Source organism: Budorcas taxicolor, chromosome 1 (assembly GCF_023091745.1).
Source record: "Budorcas taxicolor isolate Tak-1 chromosome 1, Takin1.1, whole genome shotgun sequence".
Lineage (NCBI taxonomy): Eukaryota > Metazoa > Chordata > Mammalia > Artiodactyla > Bovidae > Budorcas > Budorcas taxicolor.
Genome location: NC_068910.1, coordinates 186256262 through 186273351, shown reverse-complemented (window position 1 = coordinate 186273351; position 17090 = coordinate 186256262). Strand labels below are relative to the sequence as shown.

At 38.1% G+C, this 17090-nt stretch overlaps 1 protein-coding gene across 1 annotated transcript in view; it reads right to left on the bottom strand.

The window, feature by feature from the left end:
• LOC128049308 (phospholipid scramblase 4-like) overlaps window positions 1-16842 on the bottom strand; it is a 40642-nt gene extending 23800 nt beyond the window's left edge. Inside the window, exon 1 of the mRNA XM_052641577.1 lies at window positions 16685-16842. The gene's annotated coding sequence lies outside the window, so the exon portion shown is untranslated. The remainder of the gene's footprint in view (window positions 1-16684) is intronic.
• Between the last annotated feature and the right edge of the window lie 248 nt (window positions 16843-17090).

Sequence of the window (17090 nt, the reverse complement as noted above, 5' to 3'; positions counted from 1 at the left end):
CTCAATGGACGTGAATCTGAGCAAACTCAAGCATATAGTGAAGGACAGGGAAGCCTGGCATGCTGCAGTCCACGGGGTCACAAAGAGTTGGACATGAGTTAGTGACTGAACAACAACAAAAGTAAAAACTGTTTCCGGGTACACACTGCAAATACAGACCCAATCGCAGGCCAATCAAGAGTTCCAGGAATTGGTCCTATTCCTTTAATGATGGTAATATCTGGTGTTTAGGAAAATGCCCATACCTTTCTAGAACCTTAAATTCTGGACATTCCTAGGATTGCACCCTCAAGTGACTGCACATGTACACACAGGTATACGTGAGAATGTTCTTGACACACTGTGTATCAAAAGAAACTGAAAACATTTCCAATTTCCATCAGTTGTACACTGGATAAATAAAATCTGATATTTTCATAAAGTAAAACAGTATACTGTAGAGAAAACAAAGTACAGTTATACTCATCATGTGTGCGTGCATACTCAGACACTAAGTCATGTCCAACTAGTTTCAACCCCTTTAACCACCAGGCTCCTCTGTCCGTGAGATTTTCCAGGCAAAAACACTGGAGTGGATTGCCATTTCCTCCTCCAGGGGATTTTCCTGACCCAGGGATCTAACCTGTATTTCCTGCATTGACAGGTGGATTCTTTACAACTGAGCCAACTGGGAAGCCCTGCCATACCCATCAATAGATGTATCTCAAAATTACAACACAAAAAACAAAATAAGTCATAGGAGAACACATATTAATCCATTTAAGAATATTCGAAAGCAGAAAAATGAAACAAAAACTTTTTTTCTGATACATGTATGGGAGAAAACTTAAAAAGAGTTAGGGAATTATTAACACAAAATTCAGGAAAATGGTTACATATGGAGGAAAAGTGATGTGGGACAAGTGTTCAGCTCTGATCCTCAAGGGGTCTGAACTTCCTGCTAATGTTCTAGTTCTAACAGGGTGGTATGAACAGGGGTGATGTGTTATAACTAGTTTTTAAAGAGTATATGTATGTTTAAATTTGCATATTTGTATGTATGACTGTTCACAATAAAAAGTACTTCTTTATTATTGTGATGAACCATGTGACAGGTATATGTTGAGTGTAAGTTTCTAACTAAACATGTGTTGTTCCTTTCTACATTAAGCCTGTGGATTGCTGTCAAAGATATGTGACAGAAAGTAATTAGAACAGGTTATTGAGTGCCTTAGTGAAAAGGGGCTAAATTATCTGGTTATCCATCCAGCTGCCTATTCATCCATCCATCCATCCATCACCCATCCATCTGTCTATAGTGGCAAACAGTACATAGCATTGTACAAAATGACAAATGTTAACAACTGCTGAAGTTAAGTGAAGATAGAAATTTGAATAATTTTATTACAAAAAGAACTTAAAGGACGGAAATTCCCTGATGGTCCAGTGGTTAGGACTCCATGTGTTTACGGCCAAGCATGTGGCCAGGGAAGGAAGATCCCATAAGCTGAGTGGTGCAGCCAAAATAAATAAAATAAAAACATCTTTGTATATTAAAAAAAAAAAAAAAAAAAACTTGAAGAAAAAAATATGCATTTCTGGACTTCAAAAGTGAGGTAGAACCTCTGGGGTCTGGGCCTGGAAATCTGTACTTTTAACATAAGACAGGTAAAACCCTTGACCAGGCATGTTTGAGTAGTTACAGTATAAAGAAAAATAACAGTTCTCAACCACACCAGGCAGAAATTAGCATTCAAATGCGATTTGAGTGACTGAAAAACAGCTTGAAAAAATATAACATTTTTTGAAAAAAATTTTAAATCTATAAAAATGTTTTTTTAAAGTAATGGATATCAATGAATTTAAAGTAAAGTATACCTATACATTGCTTCAGAAGCTGCAGCTACTCATGGAATTTACCTCCTCCCTCCTTTGAGCCACTGGTTTCTTTTTTCACCACTATACATTCTCTCCCCTTTCGTGTAAACTTTATAATATGGTTTTTATCAAGAATGTTATATAAGGCAGGATAATGTCCAACTGGTACAATCAGGAATGTTGCTAACTTAATCTTCTCTTAAAATTCACTGAATTGTTTCAGATTTCTCACTCAGCAAGGCAAAAAAGTGCTGTAAGTTGAAGAAAGGCTGACTCTTGGCTTTCTATCAAATGGAAATCAGAAGACTGAGCTGTGTCTCCATAATAGGCTAGCATTACACGGTCCACAGATCTCTTAATTGTAGAGGCTTTGGCATTTTCAAGGCTGAGGTTACTTAGAGGGAAATTGAAGCCAAGTGAAATGTAATTAAGAGGGAAAAGAGACACGGACACGGTAGGATGAGGTTGGGGAAGCTGGTTTGCGGCTGTGTAAGGCAGCCCTGATATCCTAAACGGCATCTCACAGCAAAGAGCACTTTCCTGAATACTGCTTGCTGTGACAAACACTGCAGCTGTTTTATATGCTCACTCTGCAATTTCACCTTTGTAAACAGTGACATACTAGCAAAGTTCAATAAAACCACAAGCCCTAAAGCCATACCAGGGATATTTGAAACTTCAATCACACAACTGAAAAATGACCAGCCGCTCTTCACAGTTGAATATTTACCAGAATGGCTTCCCAGGTGGCACAGGGATAAAGAATCCACCTGCCAGTGCAAGATACACCAGTTTGATCCCTGGGGAGGGAAGATACCCTGGAAGAGGAAATGGGAACCCATTCCAGTATTTTTGACTGGAGAATCTCAGGGAGAGAGGAGCCTGGCAGGCTACTATTTATGGAGTCACAGAGTAGCACATGACTGAGCAACTAAACAATTTACTAGAATCTGTCATAGTCTCTTGGCAAGAGAGACTCTGGGCACATGAGAATCTTGCAGTTCTTTAGGCACAAGGCTTGGAAACCTGCATATGAATCTAAAACCTTGGGCTCTGCCTGCCTCCAGTGCCTTCCGCTGTGAGAAGAGAGGAAAAAAAAGCAAGAGGTCTCTGTCTACACAATTTCTGAGTAGTCTGAAATTTCTGTCTATTCAGTTTCTGAGAAGCGGCAGGAAATATAGCCAGGTCTTGCAAAGTCCTAGTCCATCTATCACAGTCCCCTTGTTGTTGTTTAGTCACTAAGTCATGTCTGACTCTGTGATCTCATGGACTGTAACTTGCTAGGCTCCTCTGTCCATGGGATTTCCCAGGCAAGAATACTGGAGTGGGTTGCCATTTCCTTCTCCAAGGGATCTTCCCTACCTAGGTATTGAACATGCATCTCCTGCATAGGCAGGTGGGTTCTTTACTGCTAAGCCACCTAGGAAGCCATCACAGTTCCCTATTTGGGTTTAATATATAACCTTTAGGGGGTGATATCCTTTGCACACAAGATAGGATACTTGGAGGAGGGTAGTATAAGCCTGGGTAGCTGGTAAACTGTGTGTGCCAGCACATTTCACACAGTATGGATAGTGGTTCAGACAGATCAATCCCAGACAGACAGATAGCTCTGTGACCTTCAGTGACCTTTCTGTTTCTCAGTCCTCCTGTGTGTCATGGACATGATGACAGTTGGATCCACCATACAAACTGTTGTGAAGACTAATCAAGGTTACATTCGGATAGCACTTAACACAGTGCCTGGCATAGAGCAAATCATGGACAAGTATGCACTTCACTAGGTAAAATTAACTAACTGGTAAAGAGACCAAGAATATATGTCTGTATTAAAATGTAGTTTAAAAAAATGGTGTCTCTCATTCAGTCACTTATCATGTATTACCCAGCATCCATGTGTAAGACTTTATGCTGGGTTTTAGGCTGACACCAAAAATTCCCATCTCCTACCATCAGAGATTAGAGTTTTGAGATAGGTTGGAAACTGGAACCCTCATCTCCTTGAGCAACAGAATACAAACAAACTATAAGGGACTGAAAATAACTACACGCCTGCAGAGTGGGGCAGTTATGAACAATAAGATCCAAAAGACCACAAACCAAGTACCAATTCTGAAGTGCCTAGAGCCAAAAAAGAGTACTGTGCATGGTCCCTGCACACAGCACCACGGAGGGGTGGGCACACCACCTAAGCTGTGCCTCCTCTCCACTCACTTATGTGTCCCTGCCCTCAGCCCATTTAAGAAACCAGCCTGCCCCCACCTTGGGGAACCAGCAAGGCCACCTGTGTCTTGTTCTCGCTCCCATGTGCTGCATGAACCCCAATAAACGTTGCCTGAATTTCTTGTCTGGTCTATTAACAATTTGTATTGATTAAATAGTCCAAGAGGTTAACTGGGCCAGTAGCCATTTTACCGGATATGATTTTATGAGCTTTGCTTGTAAGGAGTTTCACATTGGAAAGAACTAGGAGAAAGAAAGTGGGGACATTGCTGGAGAGTTTTGTATTTGTCACTAAAATAATGACAAATGAGTAAAGCACAGTTTAAGTGTCTGCTGGATTTGCTTCTAGTTTAGGACAGTGACATTATGTTATATTATTAAGATAAATGGATTTATTTAGTAATAGACTTTTAAAAGAGCAGCAAATTAAAACTAAAAGATATCACGTCTTTGTCACTTATTTCAGAAATACTGTGGATATTTGTTTAAATGTTAGGTACCAATGACTGTACCTTAATTTGTTCAAACGATTCCATTTTTATTGTTTATGCTTTTTAGGTATTATGATCAGTGCTATAAAATTTTTATTTACATAAATATTTGTACATTATCTCTGGCCATTCCCTAACAGTAAAACTATGTAAGAAGGATTCATGTTCTATAGGTGAATGTTTTTTTAACAGTTTAGGGAATATTTTGTTATTTTCTTTCTAACAAGTATTCTTCAGTTTAAACCTAAATCATATCTAAGTGACCATCTCAATATTAAATACTATCTTCCTTTAAACTTTGCCCATACACTATAGAAAATTTTCTTCTGTATTACCATCCCAGTGAATAGAATTCTTAATTCCTTAAATATTAAAAATAGTAATATGCTCCTTTGAAAGAGAGTTTAACTGATAAGATGGCTTAATAGATTTTAAAGAATCACTAATGAAAAAGTAGAGTTGGACTGTGAAGAAAGCTGAGCACCGAAGAATTGATGCTTTTGAACTGTAGTGTTGGAGAAGACTCTTGAGAGTCCCTTGGACTGCAAGGAGATCCAACCAGTCCATTCTAAAGGAGATCAGTCCTGGGTGTTCTTTGAAGGACTGATGCTAAAGCTGAAGCTCCAATACTTTGGCCACCTCGTGTGAAGAGTTGACTCATTGGAAAAGACTCTAATGCTGTGAGGGGCTGGGGGCAGGAAGAGAAGGGGACGACAGAGGATGAGATGGCTGGATGGCAACACTGACTGGATGGACATGAGTGTGAGTGAACTCTGGGAGTTGGTGATGGACAGGGAGGACTGGCGTGCTGCAATTCATGGGGTCAGACACGACTGAGCGACTGAACTGAATGCAAAAGTATTACAAAATAGTAGGTACTCATGAACTTTTACTTATATTCAAAAGAATTGCTGATGCTTCCTTTTATAAGTGACCCTTTAAATATTTATTGCTCCTGAGCCACTGGGGAAGATCCCACATCATATTAAACTTCTATTAATTTATTCAAACAAAGCAAAATAAAAACAAGTGTAAATTTGATGGCTGCCTAGCAAAACAGCCCCATATTGGAGGTTTAATAGCAACAGATGCATTGTCTCTGATTTAGCCTGCCTGTGGATTCTGGATTCAATATTGTAATAGCTGGGTAACTACTTTTTTGAAAGAAAGAAAATATAAACACACGTTTAGGGGTAGCCTCCTTGAAATCAGTGCTGAAAACAAATTAGTTCAAATCATACTTGACAGAGGCATCCAGAAATACGGCCTCTGATCCACCCCAAATCGTATACATTTAGGGTTTAACTAGATTCTTGCAGTAAATTCAATAGATGTATTATGTGTTCTTCTGCTCTTTTTTTACATTTCTTAACTTTATATTGATGGGTGAAAAGGACTGGAGACCCCAAAACTGATCATTATTTTTGTAGCCAATATATCAAATAAGATCACCCATTATCATTGATCTCTATCTTTAACTTATATTCAAAAAAATACTTTAAAAACATCTTCATAGGAAGTTTACAAATAATTATTATTTTCATAGAAAGCTTTATAGAAGTGATACTAAAATAGAGGTGAAAACTTGTGGCCCAGAGAAGTTATTAAAAAGGCTCTTCTCCAGGCTTCCCTGGGGGCTCGGTGGTAAAGAATCACTTGCCGATCCAGGAGACACGATTTCAATCCCAGGTCCAGAAGATCCAACATGCCACAGAGCAACTAAGCACAAGTGATACAACTTCTGAGCCTGTGCTCTAGAGCCCAGGCGGCAAAACTACAGAGCCCGCATGCTGCAACTGCTGAAGCCAGAGAGCCCTAGAGCGCATGGGCCCGTGCTCGGCAACAGAAGTCACTACAATGAGAAGCCCACGGACCATAGCGATCGTAGTCCCACTCCCAGAAACTAAAGAAGAGCCATGAAGCAACGAAGACCCAGCACAGCCAAAAATAAATAAATAAACTTCTTTTTTTTTCTTTTAAAGGGGTATTCTCCAAGGCCTTTCACTTTTTTTCTTTGTGTCTTCCCTGGTGCCTCAGTCTGTAAAGAGTCTACCTGCAACTTCAGTGACCTGGGTTCAATCTCTGGGTTGGGAAGATCCCCTGGAGAAGAAAATGGCAACCCACGACAGTATTCTTGCCTGGAGAGTTCCATGAACAGAGGAGTCTTGTAGGCTACAGTCCATGGGGTCATAAAGAGTCGGACACAATTAAGTGACTAACACTTTCACTTTTCTCCAACACTGTACAGTTAGTAAGAAGTTCAGGCAGAATCAGACTGGCAACCCAGTTCCCGAGGCTAGACCATGTTACTATTTTGCCCGAGCCTTTCTTTTACCCAGTGCAGCTGCCTGCTTTTCCTTCACACCAAAACTCTTCAATATTTATTTTTGAGGTGGGACAGAGCTGAACGTAGAACCATACAGCTGACTCTGAACAATGAGGACTCAAGGTGCTGACCCTCAGCAGTCAAAAATCTACCTATAACTTTATAGTTCGTCCTTTTGTCCCTGGTTCATTTTTGTCCTCGGATTCAATTAACGTCCAATCATGCAGTACTAGAGTTCTTATTTAGTGAAAAAATTCTGCGTGTAAGTGGATCCTCGCTGTTCAAACCTGTGTTTTTTAAAGGTCAACTGTATGTACTATTCAATGAGCTTTTTGTTTCTGTAAGGTACAGCATTCTGGCGACAGACAATAAAATCATAAAGCAGAAACAACAAATTCAGATATGCTTACTCTTCCGAATATAAAATTCGTTTTAATTGCGTGGGTCTGGCTTTTGAAATGTTTTTACAGTAATGGTGATACATTTATATTAATCTCTTTTGGCTCAGAGAAAGTTTTGTGGATTAGAGAGACTAATTCATATGTAATATTACCATGGATAATAAAAATGTTCACTGTAAATTTTAAACTGAGTCAGTTTATGTATTTTAGTAAATGGAATGAGGTAGGTGAAGAATTCATTTTACGAAAAAATTCTGCAGCAAGATTTCTTGCGATGTAAATAGAGCTCAGGAAGAAGATGAGCTTCCTATGTGGTGCAGGGATGAAGAATCCACTTGCCAAGCTGGAGATGCAGGTTCCATTCCTGGGTTGGGAAGATTCCCTGGAGAAAGGAATGGCTACCTGCTCCAGTATTCTGCCTGGGAAATCCCATGGATAGAGGAGCCTGGCAGGTTACAGTCCATGGTGTCGCAAGGAGTCAGACATGACTGAGCAGAGACAGATCCTGGACCATGAAGGATTACAGGATATATGCACTTTACACATCAGTTTCTCTCGGGAAAAAAAGGAGGTTGCATATTCTAAAATTTCCTTTCTTTAAAATCTTTTTGATTGTTAGTTGACTCACATGGAGATAGCTCCCTTAAATTTTTACATTTTTGTCACTTTTGTATTGTCTATAGTATTATATTTTTGTGCTCATCATATAAATTACAAATGTAATTCTCTTGACCACATACTATTTCTACAACCTCATATGTAGTGATATCTATGTTCAATTATTTATATATACTAAATATGTATTTTATATACCAAACACATGACATATAAACTGTTTACCTGTTATATACATATTTATATATGTAAATATGTCCCCAGGTAAGCCTAGGTAAACAAGTCGTATTTCTAAATTCTCAAGCAAATAACTGTTTTTACACTTCAATTTAAACATATCTTGTATGTGTGCTTAAGTTGCTCAGTCATGTCTGACTCTTTGCGACCCCATGGACTGTAATCTGCGGGCTCCTTTGTCCATGGGGATTCTCCAGGCAAGATTACTGGGGTGGGTAGCCATTCCATTTTCCAGGGGATCCTCCCTACCCAGGGATTAAACCCAGGTCTCCTGCATTGCAGGTGGAGTCTTTACCGACTGAGCCAGAAGGGGAGCAAAAATATCTTGAATGAGGCCAAACAGAAAATCAGATTTTTAAGTGAAAATTTTTAATATTTTTTAGAGGATATTTAAAATATTTTTTAAGAAGTAGTATGCTATTGAGAGCTAATTAATCCCCCAAATGAACTAATATACATAAAATAGTGTCATTGGGTTTCAATTTTAGATAACAACTACTAATTATCTATGAGATTTTAGGAACTTTGCATACATTGCTTGAGATGGATTGTAATTTTCATTACATAGGTAAGGAAACAGAAGCCCTTGAGTTTAAATAATCAATTAAGGTCACAGTTCTATAAACTGGGCAAAGGGTTGTTCAAAACCATCATCAAAGGCCAGGTTAGTATTCTAAATGGACTGAAAATTACTTTCTGCAACTCACTGATCTCTCCAGCTCTCCCCAATACTATTACAGTGCCCTCCCTCTAAAATGAAAACAGGCTCCTCTACTGAGCTCCCTTTCAACTTCCCTTTTGTAAGGTTTTTGAAATATGTATATAATTAGGAGAGAAATGATCCATGAACTCAGAGGAAGAAAATTCTTCAGAGGTCACATATTCCAGTTCTGGGTTACTCAGTAAACATACACCACCGAATGCACTTAATTTAGACAGAATGATTGGGCATTCAAGGTCCTCAAAATTAAACAGGAGCAAGAGCCTGGGAAAAGAAGAGCATAACAGGAAACGCTCTCCAACCAGAATCAGTTTCCTAATTTTTCTCTGGTATTCCTGATGTAATACTATTTCAACACAGCCTGACACACAGTAGTAGCTGCCAAGTGGATAGAGTCCAGGGAAGTCCTGCCATCCTGGCTAGAGCAGAAGGGAAGAGGAATCCCTACAGCTCAGTAAGAGTTACAGAATTCCCCAATATTTTCTCATTTTCTCTGTTCCCTCATGTTGGGGGTGAAAATACCTTTTTTAAGTAAAGGAATTAAACATCATTTCTACTGTAAATATTTAATTATTCAAGTATAGAAACATATATTTATGTACCTATTATAAACAACTAAGAAAATGATGCCCTGAAACAGGGACATGATCAAATGTGCAAATGTTTTACTTCTTTTCCACTGGGAAAACTTCTTCCAACACCTTTATAAGTACATAAACTTCCAACATTAAAATAACTCAAAACAACTGAGAAATTACATTTGAAATGAAAATTAACACCTTCTGTAGACAAACCTAAAGAGGATATTTTGGGTAGATTTTTAAATTGGATCAAGTTGTTAAAGATATTTTTAAATAAATATTTTTAGATTATGACATTAAATCAAGTGTCTTTTTAAAAATTTTTGTTACAATACTATTCAAGGGTACTTAGCAGAAACTTTCAAAAGGATTAAGAGGATATGCAATGTTTCTATAAGGATTTTCCAAATATTAACTCATCATTTGATATTACTACTTTCAAAATGAACGTAGATATATCTTTGTCTTAAACACTCCACTCTTATCAAGAATATTTAAGAAAGTCAAATTTGCTACATATATTACCTAAATAATATAACAGTTTGTTCTCATGAGTGTAAAATTACAAAATATTCATCATGTCAAAACTGAAGAAAAACTGTGCAAATATTTCACAGAACTTGCGACATACAGAACATCCCCAGACAAGAATGAAGGTACACCTGTATAAAAGTTGGAACAAATTGATTTACAAAGTTTCTTCTTGCACAAAAGTCCTGCACCTCAGCAATCAAATATGACGATTTTCAAAGAGGATGTGGATAATTATATAAACAAAATTTGGAACTATTCGAAATATGACTTAGGATGAGCTGATGCTGCTGGTTCACTCTGACAATCACTAATTTTAGAAGACTTTTTAACAAAGTTTATGAGGTTTGAAACCATTTTCCAAGTGGTTTTGACATATTCTCTACGCCCCCTCTCCCGCTGACACACAACCCCTCAAATTCAGATCTATATGTGTCTATCCTTCACTCAAAAACAGCCCACTTCTAAAAGAATCATTATCTTAATAAATTCAATTAAACCTTCAGTTTACCAATACAATACCTATTTTCCCCCCTCAAACCTCATTTGTAAACCCAAGTAAATTTCCTCTAAAGGTAAAGAGAAATGCAAAATATTGTTGTAGGATTTTAAGTGATACATTCTCATTCTCACAAAAGTAGTACAGAATGAAAGAGTAGTAACTGTAAACTACATAAATATCCAGCACAACAATTAAGACACATTACAGTGAAACATTATAAAGTCACATTTCTTTAAAAAATATGGTCAGAAATAATTTGTAAAATAATCAAAATGCTTATAATAATCTGCATATAATTATAATATGGATACTTTTGTCTTAAAGTATTTAAGATCTAGAGACATGCTAAAATACAAACCATATTTCCTTTAAAATTTTTTTCTATAAGAAATGTATAACAGAATTTATAATCTGAAATGAAAAACAATAAAGAGAAACAGAACTGACAATCTACCCTCAAAGTGATTTTAATTAAAAAGAACTCAGGTTCACCAAAGATGAAAAGTTTACACACACTTTCAAGCACAATACTCTACAGATTTGAAACCAAAGTCTTGGCTCCTGTGGTGTACTGAGATGATTAGTTTTATGTGTTTCTTGATTACAAGGGGACTGGATAGTTGAGTGGGTTCAGTATGAATAAAGTCTGGTGATTGTGAAGAATTCAGTCATTCCTATTCCACACTTGGGCAACTTAATAGGTTGCTGTTACATGCACTGGAATGAAGAAACAATCTTACTCAAAAAGCAATTACAGAGGCCTGCACTAACAAGATAAACTTAGGTCTGTTATTTTGGAATAAAATACACAATTTAAGTGTACAGAGATACATGGAATCTAGAACATGGAATAAATATTTAATTATATATTTGCATGAAATCAGTCATATAATAGTAAACAGTTATTTATTTTCATTATGAAAATGTTGGCAAAATCTAATCAATGTATATTAAGCTTTTAAACTTTATACATTTTTCTCATTTTAGTCTCATCATGGTTCCTTCCAAACAAAAAGTCTATGACCCGATATTTCCTTCATTTTAGGAAGAAGTTGGTTATGTGGCTTTATTTTAAAACAAAAGAATTTGATTAAATGGGAGCAAACTGATAGTCACAGTTGATACATAACTTTTACCAAACATATTAGTTTAACTTTTTAAAAGAGAATATTAAGCTTCTTTATTTTAATTTTCAGAGGAGGCATGTTTCTGTTACTTGGAGTATAAGAAATACCAGAAGAGTAACATAATCATGATGTTTTAGGAAACATGACCATGCCAATCATGATATCTGAAAGATTACCAGAAAATATATTATTGTGTCATTTTTTGGTTAGTCTTCTAGTATCAAACTGTAACAAAACAGGATGTCATAGGACCTACAATAAAAATCATACTAAGAAATCTTACATGTACAAAAATAGCCATTTAAATATATTCTCAGCAAAAGTACATATACTTATATCACAAAAAGGATCCCTCCTACCTATACCCCATTTCTTATTTCATGTCTTCCAAGAGGTTTTCTAAGCAAACACAAATGTGTGTGTGTGTGTGTGTGTGTGTGTGTGTGCTTTAGTCGCTCAATTGTGTCCAACTCTGTGATTCCACGGACGGTAGCAAAGGTCCATCTACAGGTTCAAGGCTGTGGTTTTTCCAGTGGTCATGTATGGATGTGAGAGTTGGACTGTGAACAAAGCTGAGCACCGAAGAACTGGTGCTTTTGAACTGTGGTGTTGGATAAGACTCTTGGACTGCAAGGAAATCCAACCAGTCCATTCTGAAGGAGATCAGTCCTGGGTGTTCTTTGGAAGGAATGATGCTGAAGCTGAAACTCCAGTACTTTGGCCACCTCATGTGAAGAGTTGACTCATTGGAAAAGACTGACGCTGGGAGGGATTGGGGGCAGGAGGAGAAGCAAACGACAGAGGATGAGATGGCTGGATGGCATCACCGACTCGATGGATGTGAGTTTGAGTGAACTCCGGGAGTTGGTGATGGATAGGGAGGCCTGGCGTGCTGCGAGTCATGGGGTTGCAAAGAGTCAGACATGACTGAGCAACTGGACTGAACTGAACTGAACTGAACTGGACTGTAGCCTACCAGGCTTCTCTGTCCATGGAATTCTTCATGCAAGAATATTGGAGTAGGTTGCCATTCCCTTATCCAGGGGATCTTCCTGACCCAGGGATAGAACCCGAGTCTCCTGCATTGCAGGCAGATTTTCTACTGTTACCTTCTAATACAAATGGCAGTTTCCTATATACTGTTTTTTATTTTGCTTTTTATTAAAATATCTTGATGTTGATTACACTTCAGTTCATATAACCTTATTTTTTTTTAAATGACTACACCATAGTTCAACAGGCTATTTGATGAAAATTTAAACTGTTCCCAATTGTATGACATTACAAACAATGCTGAAATAAATTTATATATACTTCTCTGTGTATTTGTGTATTAAATCCTTGGAAGCAGAATTGCCTGTCTAAAGTTTTGCACATTTTTGATATTACTGTAAAACTCTTCTCCATGAATCTGAATCAGCTCACAAACCGACAAAATTGTGTTACATTCCTAACACCATGTTTTATCAAAAGTTTTGTCATTACAAACTGAAAGGTGAAATATTTCAGGTTTACTTTCCATATCTCAAACAGTTTTTATCATTTGCTTAAAAAGTCACTTTCAGTTACACTTCTGTGAACTGCCTGTCATGTGTCCATTTTACTGTTTGCTAGTTTTTTAAAATCATTTTCATGTTATTTATCTGAATAATATTAAAACTTTAAGAATATTGTTATTAATTTTTACTATATTTTGCCATACATTTTTTTGACTAAAATGTCAAAAAAAAATTAGACTACTACAAAAATTAAGTTTAATTTTAAATACTTTGCTTTTTAAAGGACAGTGTCTCTTCCTGAAGAACTAGTACTATAAAAGTAATTTAAGGACAATGCTACTTTAATATAAAAGTGTATGAAAATTAACTATGTTTTCTGTTTATGAAAATATTAACAGGCTGTGAAATCCCTCAGGCAAAACTTTTCAACTTTTCAATTGTGTGCCTATAGGAAATCATAGCAATCAATACTAAGAAACCAGATAAAGGAAGGGATTTTCAAAGAAAGAATCTGAAAGAGAACATTCAAAAAGAAAGCAAATAGAGCAAATAAAAAGAAAAGCTTTGTGATAGAAAATATATTTCTTCTACACTGAATGACAACTAACACATCCATAAAGGAATTATATACATAAATTACCATTTATACCCTCAGGACCCTTACTATTATTTTATTTTTCCTATTGTAATATTACTTTTCATTATAAACATGCATATATCACAGAACTATGTAACAGAACATGAATATACATATAATATATTCATCCTCAGAGCTATCGCAGGTTCAATTTCAGACCATGATAAAGCACACACATATATAATAAACATACAGACGTACACAAATATTTACACATACTGTGTTTCAACTTGTTTCTGTTTGCGTTTCAACTTATAATATACTTTGGACATATTTTCACTTTAGAACACTTAGAACTAACAAATATTTTAAACTATTATTATCCATTGTAGATGTACAATAAATTATATAACTAAATTCCAATCAATGGTTACAAAACTTGCCCAAATTTTCTACTAACAACAATCCTACTGTGACCACCTTTGACACATATATTTACTTGCACACTTAGGAAGGAGCATGATGAATTTCAGTAAGTGAATGAATATTTGAAATTTTTTTATCACCATAAAAAAGTTTTATCAATACATTTCCACTAAGAGTATATTTCTCTCATCACACTATCAGAGAATTATCACACTTTCAAAATCTGTGAAACAGGCAAACACTATCTTACTCTGCATTTTCCTGATAGTTAACGTAGCTGAGGGTCTTTCTGCCACTTGTCATTTGTGTTTCTCTTACTTGGAATTGACATTCTTTATTCTCAGATGGTAAAGAATCTGCCTGCAATGGAGAAGGGCATGGCAACCCACTCCAGTACTCTTGCCTGGAGAATTCTATGGAGAGAGGAGCCTGGCCTACAGTCCATGGGGTCGCAAAGAATCGGACACCACTGAGCAAGTTAACACTTTTCATTCTCAAATTGTTTAACCCTCAGTCCTTAATGAGGGTTCTAAGCATATTAGAAAATTAGCTCTTTTTCTATTGACAATTGCCATTTGTATATATATATATTTTTCTTGCAAATGTTAAGAATCATGTCCCTACTTGGGCTTTAGATTTTTCTATCAATCTCAAAAATTTCCCACATGCGACACTCACAAATACTCATTCAGCTTTTCTAGGTTTCATATACTTAAGACTTAAATTGTTTAAATCATCTACATTTCATTGGTATGTTAAAGTGAGGGAAAGTTCAAGTTTTATTATTAGGTTACCCAAATAAATACCTAATTGTTCTACATGATCAATTAAATGTTATTTCTTCTCCATTCCCTGACTTTAGAAGTATGCTTATCAAATGTAAGCTTTCCATTTACACTTGTCTCTTCAGTTTCCTTCTTTGGTAGATCTATTCCCTATTCTATGGCCTTTAAATTATTATAGCTTTATAATACCCTTTATTTTATAGTAAAAATCCTCATTTACATATGTGCACTTTCCTTGGAATTGAAATCTTTCTGGCATGTAGTTGTTTTTTCACTTGAGCTGAACAGTTGTTTTCAAATCAACACCCCCCCCAATTGGTTACGATGCTGTTTAATTTATATGTTCTTTCAGAGGAATTATATATTTAGAACAATGTGTTTTATTATATTTTCACCATACATTCTCACATAGCATATTTTCATGTCTCTAGGGCTTTATGCCTCTTTAAAAATACATTTTCCAAGTTATTTCATGCCAAATTAAATGGCTTATTTTGTTTTAATCTATATTCTAGTTTAGATATATAATATCTATTGAAAATTTAAAATTGCAGTTAGATGCAATTAGACACTTCATTAAATTCTTTTTTATGAGATTTTAGGTTGCTTTCAAGGTACACAATTGCATTATGTGTAAAAAGGGCTAATTTTGTGTCTTTTCTAATCAGAATGTTAATGTGTCCTCCTGCCTACCTCACTGGCCTACACTACAACGTCAAAGGATATGATCATGACCATTCTTTGCTTTTCCAAATTTCCTAGAAATGATGCTAGTGTTCCAAGTTTTCCCATGATAGGTTTATTGAGATAGATAGATGGAGGTTATCCTTCTACTTCTAATGTAGTCACACCCAAGAAAAAATACTAAAGCTTTACCCTTTTAAGAAGGTGGGAATACCTTACTGCATAGTATCTTCATCTTTGTACTAGTTTGAGTGGATACCTACTAAACATGCAACAAAAAAGTAAAAACTAAATTGTAGATCCTAAGAGAAGATAAGACCAGAAAAACAAATGAAAGGAAACTCTTCAGTCTTGAAATAAAAACGTTTTATTCTGTAGAAACTAAGCAACTGCTCCCTGAAACCCTGCAAGCCCCCTCCCCGGCAGTTTGAAGTGAAGTTGCTCAGCTGTCTGACTCTTTGTGACCCCATGGACTGTAGCCTGCCAGTTCGCTGCTGCTAAGTCGCTTCGGTCATGTCCGACTCTGTGCGACTCCACAGACTGCAGCCCACCAGGCCCCTCTGTCCCTGGGATTCTCCAGGGAAGAATACTGGAGTGGGTTGCCATTTCCTTCTTCACCAGTTTACCTGAATGTAAAAGTGATGGGTTCTCCCTTCCCTCTGCCAGAAAAGCACGTCCAGAAGTGACCGCAAACCCTTCTACCTGCGAGTTAACCTGACCTGGGTCCCCAGCACTGTGCGGAGACCCGAGACCCCAGCGGAGCCCAGTCCCGCGCAGGAGACGCGGGAAAGGGGCGCAGCGAGGCGGGGCAACACAGCCGGTCTCCCGGGTCCGCTTCTGCGCAGGAGGGACGGTCTCCCCAACAGAGCCTCTGTCCCAAGGCCACGGCCGCCGACTTCAGACCCGGGGGACGGGGGACACCGACCCCCACCCAGCGCCGGAGACGGCTCCCTCCCGACAGCCCAAAACTTCGGAAACTGCCTGAGGATGCGGCGCGGGGCGCATCGAGCCCAGGACGCCACGCGCCCTCGAGTCCGCTGGCCTCGAACCTCTGCTCTGGGCGCCCGCGACCCCGCTCTCCGCCCGCCCAGCCCCACTCACCGCCCGGCCGGCCGTCCGCTTGGCATCCGGGACGCCGGGCCCAGGGTCTGATGTTATCCGCGGAGGAAGACAAAGGGGCGGGTCGGAAAAAGGGGGGAAGGAAGAGAAGGATTTTGAAATGAAAACCCAACGAGTCCCGTGGGGGAGGGGCGCGGGCCGGGGGCGGGGTCCGGGGCAGGGACCCTCCCGGGGTGCCCTCCCGCCCCGCCCCTGCGCTGGGAGCTCCGCAGTCGGGGTCAGCGGTTCCTGGGGGCGCGGCCGCGGCTTGGAGCCTGCTAGCGAGTAAAAACACCAGGCGCAGGAAATGAGGAAGAATTAGTTGTCACCGCTCTCCTGTGAGGTGAGGAAAGAGATAAGAGCAAGTCGACGGCGGCCTGTAATCCGAGAGGCATTTTCTTGAACCTGT